Source organism: Pantherophis guttatus, chromosome 2, assembly GCF_059756535.1.
Source record: "Pantherophis guttatus breed Tessera chromosome 2, ASM5975653v1, whole genome shotgun sequence".
NCBI lineage: Eukaryota > Metazoa > Chordata > Lepidosauria > Squamata > Colubridae > Pantherophis > Pantherophis guttatus.
This window is the reverse complement of record NC_142064.1, coordinates 148,216,852-148,225,112: the sequence shown is the minus strand read 5'-3', so window position 1 is coordinate 148,225,112 and position 8,261 is coordinate 148,216,852.

Below are 8,261 nucleotides of genomic sequence, written 5' to 3'. Positions count from 1 at the left end.
TTAGTTAATGGCCCTTTCTGCTTTCTTTTTCTTTTGTTATACAGGATAAAATTTAGTCCAATTTTTAAATAAACCATTAAACCTTGATTACTTGGAATAATACTAATCGCTCTTTCCTGGGATAGATAGCCAATAAACTTCCTATTTATAAAACATTTATTAGGTAAATCTGGGATTCACACTTTTCTAACATGGAATAATAATTTCTTTTGCGGCTCCCGATGTATGATAAATCTATAATTTTATGTAATGTTCAAAGTTTTTGGTCTATAGTTCAAGAATACATTCATACCTTTAGGTTGTATTGATTTTTGTAACTCCATATGAAACATGTGCACATTATATACCAAAACAACAACAATAGAGTGACATATGGCCATAACTCTTTACCTTATATTTCCAATATATTGAGATTGACAGCCAGCCCCATTTAAAAAGAGAGAATTTTTAAATTACCCAGTAAATGAAGGAGGAGGCGGCAATATTTTCTTTAAATCATGTTAAGAACATAAGAAGCACACATAATGTTCTCCAAGAGTCTTAGCTGTTGATTTGTTCATATGGGACATACCAACTTTTTACTTCAGAATTCTTGCAAATAACCAATGCTGTTTTAGGAATACCCTTTCTTTGTTTTTAAATATTATTTCAAACTTGGAACAATCCAACATACATTCTAAAACTGATGGGAACTTTACTTTCTGATAATGCATATGGACCAAAAATTTGATATAAAAAATAACGTTTCACATTTAGAGCCAGTCCAAATTCCTCAAGAAAAAAACTCAAATGGCTTAAAAACCTGATTACAGGAAGCTATGATTTAATAAATTCAGATTGGGATGTAAACTTGTCATAGTAATATGGGTCAAAATTACACTCCCCTCCTCCCACCAACATCTAAGTTTATCTTTGAATCCTTTAATGTGGGAAGTACATAAAACATGATTGCTGGAGGATTTTGGGAGTTGACATCATACATTTTAAAGTTGCATCCACACATCTTAAAGTTGCCAAAGTTGAGAAACTTTGCAAGAGAGCTATGGCTAAAAAAGTGTGCCTCCATGATGTTGGGGTCGGTCACACCTTTCTCACTGCAGATTATTAGTTTTTGGAATGGATCCTTTGTATTCCATCTAGAAATTAAGAGTTTTACAAAATACGTGACTCATCATCATATGACAGGTGAGATTTAGCTAAAAAGAACCCGAGGGATTATCCTTTCCATAGAAAATGTATTCGTATCAATCTGCTTAAAGTAAATTAAAGGTATTAGCATAAGAGTGCCTTTTAATAAATACATCAATCTTGAAGCAATATTCACTTTTCTAACCATGTTTTTCCCATGTACACAATGGGATTTTGAAATGTTTAATTATGTAGATTTTAGCTACATTTTTAAAAATGATTTATTGATATCCACACATGGAAGTTTCTTTCAAATAAGTTAATAAGTGAGAAGTTATTTTAAAAGAATTGAGGCAACAAGTAAGCCCCCTATTTTGACAAATTACTAAGGAAACATTGGAACCTATAGGAAGCATAAGTTTTACTCCAATAAACTGAATGACCCATTAAATTATGAAACTCCGGCACAATATCAACATTTTGGTATATAAGATACTTGACTATCAATAAGATATCATTGGCATGTAATAATTTGTATTCCACTCTGTCCCCTGTTTTACACAGTCCTCACATTATGACCACAGTTGGAATCTCAGTTGTTAAGCGAAGCAGTAAATTGAAATGTCACATGACCAGTTTGCTCATCAACCACAATCCCAGTAGTCCAGGTTGCAGTCATTTAGTAAAAATCGTGGGGTCGTAAAGCAGATGGCGTCACAGGTCAGGAGTACAAAGGTGCCTTCAGGGGATGAGGGAGGCCCGCTGCAGGCCACAAAAGAGTTGTGGGGCGTGCAATGCAATGCAAAGCTGCAGCCACCTCTAGAAGCCTCAATCCAGCCCAGCAGCAGTTAAAAATGCAGAGGGGCTATAACTCACACACACACACACACACACACACACACACACACACACACACACACACACCTATCTTCCCTCCTGATCTATGTATGCCCTTTTGTTGGCCCTGCACAGTGTGATTTGGGGAATGAGGCTTCTGAAGCACTACAACAGCAAGCTTCATTCTCACGAAACTCCGGAAGTTTCATTTTCCAAATCGTGTGATTTGGAGAAATGGTGCAAAAATATCACTTTATTTGTGAAATGAAGCTTCAGAAGGATCAAGAGAATATGATGCCTGCTTGGGCAATATTGTGAGGTAGCTTCAGTAAGAAAGTCTGCTGAATTGCTTCACATAAGCTGGGCATGCCTGTCAGTAGCTGGAGAAAACAGCAAAACTAACTGGAAGCTTGGCAGATCCTGTGGAGACCAGGAGGCAGGGGCAATTGAGGCTAGGCTGAATTGTGCCAGTGTGGTGCATGGTGGGACTTAATGTGGCATTTCTCAGTGACGGAGGTGGCTCTGGAGATGCAGTAGAGGTCTGAAGGAGGTGGCAGCTTGGTGAGACTACTGAAAGCTCTGGGCCTCTACTTCAGCCCAGCCCTGGTGCTACTGCTCAGTGCTGCTGTGCAAATTGGTTAAAAGGGCATAGATTGAGAAGGGATAGATAGGCAGGTGAGGAGGTTTGCAGCACCCCTGTGGTCGTAAGTGCGTGCCCAAATTTTGATTGCACGATCAAGGGAGCACTGCAACAGTCATTACTTCATGCACAGGTCGTAAGTCCATTTTTTTCAGCACCATCGTAATTTTGCATGGTTTATGAACGAATGGTGGTAAGTTGAGGACTACCTCTATAAGTTTTTGGCTTTTTTAAAAAAAAAAAATCTGCTTAACATTATGTTAAAAGCCTATATATCAAGAGAAATGGCTTTGAAAGCAGAAACTCGGTTTAATATCTGTTCCAGAAACGAGGGAGAGATTCTTGTTTTCTTTTTCTTCTTAGCTTTGAACACATCATAAATCAGGTGAGAGACATCACTCGTCAAAATTTTACAGAGGAAAATGTCTGTGCTTAAGCCCTAAAATAGTCAAAAAAGAGAAGGAGATTGCTACTTAACTTGTGAGCGAGTTGAAGTCCTCATTCAACAGATGATCTTATACCAGCCTGAAAGCAGCCTAGCTCTTTTCTCTTCTAAAGAAGCTTCCTGGTTATTAATTTTTCCTCCCAGGGAATGTCACAGCATGTAAAACAGGGCAAACTTCAATTGACAAGATAAATTGGTGTACATGATTACCTTGTACAAAACAGTTTAAATGGTGTATTGTTGAAGAACTCCAGTATTCTCTCCATGTGAGGCCAGGAACAATTAACCAAGGGTGAAAGAAGAAAATTGAAATCTTAGTTTAAAGTGGATCGATTGCTTCCCTAATTTGGATAGACATGCCTGCAGATGTGCCCTGAAGTCCAACTGCAGAATTTCCAGTTGCATCATTTGTATGTGTCTATTTGATGGAACCTCTGATTGTGATCATGTAACTGAAAATTTTAAGCCCTTGGAATATATTTTGGCATTTTGCACTATTTGGAAACTGCCCATGCCAGGAATTAATTCTCAAGGGCTAAGGGTGTTGCTCCTGAAGGCTTTGGTCTGATGACGGATCATCCACTGAATATTGTAACTCTTCAACAGCACCAGACGTTTTAGCTACTGAGATTATTATGACACTTGGAAGAAGATTAATGATGTTGCACTTGGTTTTCCTGTATAGTATTATGCATATCTGAAACGGCTATTTTTCCTCTTTAAACATGCAGGAAGCTAGCAATGGTTCTCTTCAGTGAAATGTCCTTGAGCTTACATGTATGACTGATAATATTTTCAGAGTGATTCCCTTTCCCTCACTTTGTTTTTGTTTTTGTTTTTTTATAAAAGAAAAGGAACCATCAGATATGTTTAGAGAAACAAAATGCTGCCTGGCAGACAAAATTTAAGAATTCCATAAAGCGGCTTTACAGATAGTCCTCATCTTACAACCATAATGGAGCCCAAAATTTCCATTGCTAAGCAAGACAGTTGTTAGGTGAATTTTGTCCCATTTTATGACCTTTCTTGCCACAATTGTTATGTGAATCACTGCCGTTGTTAAATTAGTAACACAGTTGTGAATCTGGCTTCCACATTGTCTTTTTCTTGTCAGAAAGTTGCAAAAGGTGATCAGATGACTCTGGGACACTTGCAACTGTCATAAATACATGCTAGTTGGCAAGCATTCAAATTTTGATCACCTGATTCCAGGAATGCTGCAACAGTCGTGTGAAAAATAGTCATAAATCACTTTTTCCAGTGACATTGTAACTTTGAACAGTCACTATACAAATGGTTTTAAGGACTACCTGTATAGGTATACTGCAATATCCTTTTCACATTTCTGTTATGGAATGTGAGGAAAAATAAAATAAATTCAAATCTTTCCCCATACTTCTAAGAGCTTGTAAAGGGAATTTGGTCTGCAGTTCCCAGTATGTTCTATTATGTGCACATATAAGCTTTAAAGTGAAAGAAAACTATATGAGAACTACGACATGTAATAACAATTTCTCTTCAATGAGTGAGCAATGTTTCAGTCCATTTCATAAGGATGAGGCTATGCTCCCCTCCTTAACTCTCCACTAAAAAGTTGACCAAGGTTCCTATCCATTTCATGAAAAAACGATATAGCCATATGATTTCAAGAGTGTTAAAGACAGGAATGACATTCACTCAATTCCCAGAGCTTTGAACTTGTGCTTTAAACAAGCACTATCTTGTCTCCTCATGATGAGCAATTGTCTGGAGCCCTTGTGGGCAATCTCAAGTCCTCACTTTGTCCAGAAAGAAGTCCCACAAAGCTGTCTTCAATTTGCCATTTCTTCCCTGTCAATGCCTGTTAACTGCTTTTCAGATATTAGGAACCTTCAAAATGACAACATTTCACACCAGGTGAGTTTCCTTCAATCATTAGCTAAAGAAGTTTTAAGTGCAAGTTTAAGGACCTTTACAATGTTTTTTAATAAAACGAAAAAGGTGATTAGAACATTGATTTTGGAAAGTTACAAATTCAATAAGATTTTGAAATTAATTATAAGAATCTTTCCTACAAAAAATGCTGTTGCTTTCGATTCTTCAAAAAAATATATGATAGGATGGGATTTTGAAGATTGAACACCAGGAGGAACCAGAAAAAACTAAAGGTTTCAATTAAAGGAGAAAAAGACTTAAATTTGACTTACTAATATACAGAATGCAGCAAAATATTTCAACACTGGACTTATTGAGGGATATTTGTGAACCATGGACCCAGACATTAGGAATGTCTGCCATTAGAGATAAATTGTTTTTAAAAGATGTTATGGAAAAAGAAGTAGTTTTACCAGACAATACTTTGATTCATCTGGAAGTGGGTTTAAAAATGACAGACTACTAGAATGATAGTATATGGAAAAACAAATGAAATTGGCTGATATCTTAATAATTAAAAGGGATATATAGATAATGAACCAAAAGAATGACCTAGATTATTTTCCTATTTCCCAGGGTTACCCTGTAGTAAGATGGGCAACCAACAAAGTTTATAAATAAATAAATATGGTAAAGGCTTGTTATTGAACTTTGTGAGAAGGGGCAAAGAAAAAAATGAAAACAAATCAAATTCTAGGGCATTATTTGAAAGGATTAAAGATCAAGATTGTTAAAAGTAAAAGGAAAGAGTATAAAGTTGGTTTAATTTATCAAGGTTAAAATAGATACGGTATTTCTATAAACTTTTGCTGATCAGGCACAGTGATGAGGTTTTAAGGATTTGGTTATAAAAGGGATGAGATATGGGAAGAATACATCATTTATTTTATTTTAAGGTAATAAATTACTAAAATTGTGTTTTATTTGTCATTATATGCTTTTTCTTTCTTTACTATATTCTTATTTTTCTATTTTCTTGGTTTTTTTGCACTTTCTATTCATTTTTCATAGTTTGTAGTAGTTTCTATTGTAATACTTTCTATTGTGGTAGTTTTAAATTGTAATACTTAACAAAATTACTATTAAAAAGTATGTTAGAGATGTACTGGTATACTCTATGGGGCTAAAATATCCATATTTAGTCCACATTTAGGATTGGATGTTAAAACTTTGCAATTGTTTGCAGTATTACTAATTGGTGTAGTTTTTGTTTAAATTTTGTGCATTTAAGGCACAGTTAGAATAAGTGTTGAATTTGGGGAGATGAAAAATGCTATGTAAAATGTCCGGCACACTTTGTGTGCTTTAGAAATGATTGTTAATTATTGTTAATCATGTTGACAATTTTGATATCAGCTATAATGTACAGTATATATATTCAGGGTCATAGATGAACATATAAAGTTTAGGACTCGGTCACCAATTCTCTGTCTAGCTAATCAGAATATGAAAAAAAAATCCACATATTTGTCTTGGTTATAGTAATAATAATAATTAATAATAATAATAATATAGTAATAATTAGTAATTGTATGTTTGCAATTGTGATATGATGGTTAGCACAGTCTTCTCTAATGAAGATATGTTGGCTTAAGTTGATAGGATATATACAGTTCTCCAATGCATTTAGAAAGCATGTGGTTGGGGAAGGGTATATTAAAAAGCTATATTAGAGTTGGATAAAGCCAACTAAAATCTCCACACAACCCTACAACTCATAGGATGATGTATGGATAGATCACTATTTCTTGAAATCTCACCAACCTCATAGATTTGTGAGGGTTGAAATGGGGATTGGATGAGCTTCATGTCTTTGATTATCTTAAATATCTTACATTTGTGTTGTGTGGATTTTAAGTTTAAGTTCATTCGTATTTCAAAACTTTTAAATAAGAAAATAAAAGCTAACAAACTAATAGAAAGTAAGGAAGAAAAAAGAAACTTTTAAAAGGCAAAAAGTGCAAGAAAAGTAAAGAAGTTCAAAAAATAGAAAAGAAAATATAAAGAAGTAACTTCTGATATTCCTCTCAGCAGTTGTAACTACAAATCCATTTAATCTATCTCTCTAAAGTTACATCATATTGCTCTTCTTTCAATAATCTATCCTTCTAATAATCAAAACTTTAAGTCACAAGTTCATTTTTTTTTCATTTTTACACAAAAAGCCCATAAAATGTTTCTAGTCCCCAATAAATGTAGGTACAGTAATATCTTTTCTCTAATCAAAGAAGTCAATTTATCCATTTCAGCACAATTTGTCAATTTCGCCAACCATTACTCCCAAGTGGTCAGTGTTGAAATTTCCTTCTCTGTACATTCAATAATTGAGTTAATAATAATTGGTTAAATCCTGCAATGGGGAGGGTCAGGATTGCTGGGGTAAATTGGTGCAGTCGGGTGGCCTCTAGATTTTGATGACTGTCCCAGCTCCAATTGTGGTTGTAAATTGAGGAGTATAGTATCTGTATTATGACTAAGGGCTCATTCTTTTCTTCTCCAAGTCTCTATGTGTTAAATGTGCTTCCGTTTTCTCCGTATAATCAGAATGTATTCACTGTACTTATTTTTAAAATAAAAATGTTTCAAAATATATGTTTGGATGCATGTTTATCTAATCAGCAATGCTAAAGATACGGCATTCCTTAAATCTGAACAATGCTATACTGTTTTCTTTGCCAGCAGCGGTGCTGTTTTCTCTCTTTCAGGTTTTACAGGATCCTGTAAGAAATTGATTTTTACTCTATAATAACCTTCACCATTATCTGATCTGTTCCAGCCAGCAGGACTGTCCGGAACAAATCTAATTTTAGTATGTCATCTCAAGAATATTAAGGTGAATTTTATTTTCCTAGCTCTTCGTTCATTCCTTATTGACACAACTTGACTATCCTTACCCAGAATGGGAAGATTAGCCTCAGTTGCATTTCTTTTCTTTTTTTTTTAATTAATGTGTTAGATTTTTATCCCACCTTTATAAGTAACTCAAGGCAGCAAACATCCCCAATGCTCTTTCCTTCTCCTGTTTTCCCCACAACGACTACCCTGTGAATGGGTTGGGCTGAGAGAGAGCGATCGATCCAAAGTCACCCAGCTGGCTTTCCTGACTAAGGCGGGACTAGAACTCACAGTCTCCTGGTTTCTAGGCTGGCATCAAACTGGCGACACCTGAAACTCCATTTGCCTGCTTTCATGGACAGTTTTCCAAATTCTGTCATAAAAGAGGATACCAAAGGTACTTCTCAATGCAGGTTTATTACGCCTTTGTTTCCTCTTGTTCATGAAATCTGATAGGAATTT